General features: G+C 36.4%; 1 non-coding gene across 1 annotated transcript; it reads left to right on the forward strand.

Moving 5' to 3' along the window:
- Positions 1 to 241: 241 nt before the first annotated feature.
- On the forward strand, positions 242 to 348 carry LOC128279702 (small nucleolar RNA R71). The gene has a single exon (XR_008269900.1). It is a non-coding gene; the product is annotated as a small nucleolar RNA R71 (small nucleolar RNA).
- The last annotated feature ends 2,416 nt before the right edge of the window (positions 349 to 2,764 follow it).

Raw genomic sequence — 2,764 nt, forward strand, 5'->3', positions numbered from 1 at the left:
AATGCCAAATTGGTTGGTACTTTGAGAGGATTTGGCCCGTTAACCCCTCGTATCCGACACCGGCGACGGTCATGGGTTCGGGGTGTTACACTAATAGTTATTCAATGACATCTCCTTTATGAACTCATACGCATTTTCAGGTGTTTTATTATTGATGGTTTCGCCAGTAGCTACGTCAACCATTTGCCGAGTCAAAGGATTCAGGCCATTATGGAATGTTTGAACCTGAAGCTAAAACGGTAACCCATGGTGAGGGAACCTTCTCAAAAGGTCCTTGTATCTCTCCCATGCATCGTAGAGTGTTTCTAAATCCATCTGCATAAAAGAAAAGACATCATTACGAAATTTAGCCATTTTAGTCGGCGAAAAATATTTTAGTAAAAAATTTTCGGTCAATTGTGCCTAAGTAGTAATTGACCCTTGTGGTAATGAGTTCAACCACTGTTTAGCTTTGTTCCTTAATGAGAAAGGGAATAACCGAAGACGAATGGCATCATTAGAAACGCCATTAATTTTAAATGTATCGCATAGTTCCAAAAAGTTTGCTAAGTGAGCGTTGGGATCTTCATCCTGCAAACCATCAAACTGAACAAGTTGCTGTATCATTTGAATAGTGTTAGGTTTTAGTTCAAAAGTATTTGCACCTACAGTAGGTCTAACTATGCTCGATTCAGTTCCTGTTAAAAAAGGTTTAGCAAAATCATACGTGGGGCAGGATTTTGATTAACCGCAATTGCAGGAGGTAGCTGATTGTCTTGGTTTTCAGCCATCTCTTTGCTTGGGGGTTGAGTATCGTCTTCTTGCTCGTTCTCTGTGTATCTTAGGCTTCACCTTATTTCTCTTTGGTTTCTGCGAACTGTGCGATCGATTTCTTCGTCAAAAAGTAGTGGTCTTGACGGGTTTCTTCTAGTCATAAACCATAAAAACCTGTCAGAAGAAAGAAAAAGAAAATTAGAAAATTAGAATAACATTAAAAATAAAATTAGATTGCAAGAAAAATAAATGGCTAAAGTAATAAAAATTGAGTGTTCCTAATATTTTAGTTCCCCGGCAACAGCGCCAAAAACTTGATCGCGTTATTTCGTGATAAGTTTTAAATATTTATAATTAATCGCTCTTAAAACTAAATATTATCGCGATGTAGGCAAGTGTACCTATCGAACAGTAGTATAGTTTTAGCAAGACCGGATTGTCGAACCCAAGGGAACTAAAAGTACTAGTAATGACTGTCTTTTTATTATCTAGCCTAAGAATAAAGAGGTTTATTTTAACTAACTAATTATCTAAACTAAGCATTCAAAGAGAATGAAACTGGGGAATTGCTTTTGGGAAAATCGATTGAATTAAGACAATACCTAAGGAAAAATCCACCTAGACTGTACTTGTTATTCTGGCTCCAAACCGGACGATTTATTCATTTAACTTGTTCCGTAGAGATTCCTAAGTTATGTTATTATCCCTATTCAAGACTAATAACGTCTAATCCCTAGATTGAATAATTGAGACCTTTCTCTAATTAACACCCTAGGGTTGCATTAACTCGATCTATGGATCCCCTTATTAGGTTTCACCCTAATCCGGTAAAATATTGTCACCCTATGTCTAGGCGCGCAATCAACTCCACTTAATTATGAAAAATGTACTCTTAGACAAGGTCTATTCCTCCTCTGAATAAAAGCTTATCTTGAATCAGTATCCTGGGATATCAAAACAAGAATTAAGAACACATAATTAAGAACAAGTTAAATTTTTATCATACAATTCAGAAAATAATAACAAGATTCATCTTAGGTTTCATTCCCTTTAGGTATTTAGGGGATTTAGTTCATAACTAGAAAGGACAACATCTTAAAATAATAAAGAATATAAAACATAGAGAAAACCCAAAACTCCTGAAGGAGAAATTTAGGAGAGATCTTCAGTTTTGATGGTGAATCCAGCTTCTGAAATGGATCAATCGGCTTCCTTGGAGTAATTCCTTACTCCCTATTCTGTGCCTCCCTTTTCTTCTTCCTCTAGGGTGTATTTATAGGCTTTGGAATGCCTAAGAGCCCTCAAAATTAGCCTTTTCTAAATTGGACTCAACTTGGGCTCGGCAGGGACACGCCCGTGTAACACACCCGTGTGCGATTACTTCAGGCTGTGCTCGAGCCTGCCAAATTGACACCGCTGTGTGGTCTGCCCATGTGAGGAGGTCTAGGCCGTGTTGATTTCGTACTTTGGCCCATTTTCTTCGGTTTTGGCTCGTTTCTCATTCCTTTCGCTCTCCTATGCTCTTCTAAGTATAAAACATGAAATTAAAGCATTAGGAGCATCAAATTCACCAATTCTAATAGGAAATCATCCATAAAATACGTTAAACATGGGGTAAAAATATATATAAATTATGGTTTATCAACGTTATTAGTCTCAAGAGAGATAATAATATAACTTAGGGATTTCTACGGATCAAGTCAAATGAATAAATCGTCTGATTTAGAGTCAAATAACAAGTGAAGTCTAGGTGGATTTGTCCTTAGGTATTATCTCAATCAATCGAATTTTCCCCAAAAGTATTTTCCCAAGTTTTTCTTTTTGTGCATTTTTAGTGAGTAATTAGTTTAGACAACCAAACCTCTTAAATTTTAGGCTAGATAATAAAAAGAAAGTAAATACTAGTACTCATAGTTCCTTTGGGTTCAACAATCTGGTCTTGCGGAACTATACTACTATTCGATAGGTACACTTGCCTTAATGTGATAATAAGTTAGTCTCAAGAACGTTT

The sequence above is a fragment of the Gossypium arboreum genome, chromosome 8 (assembly GCF_025698485.1).
Source record: "Gossypium arboreum isolate Shixiya-1 chromosome 8, ASM2569848v2, whole genome shotgun sequence".
NCBI lineage: Eukaryota > Viridiplantae > Streptophyta > Magnoliopsida > Malvales > Malvaceae > Gossypium > Gossypium arboreum.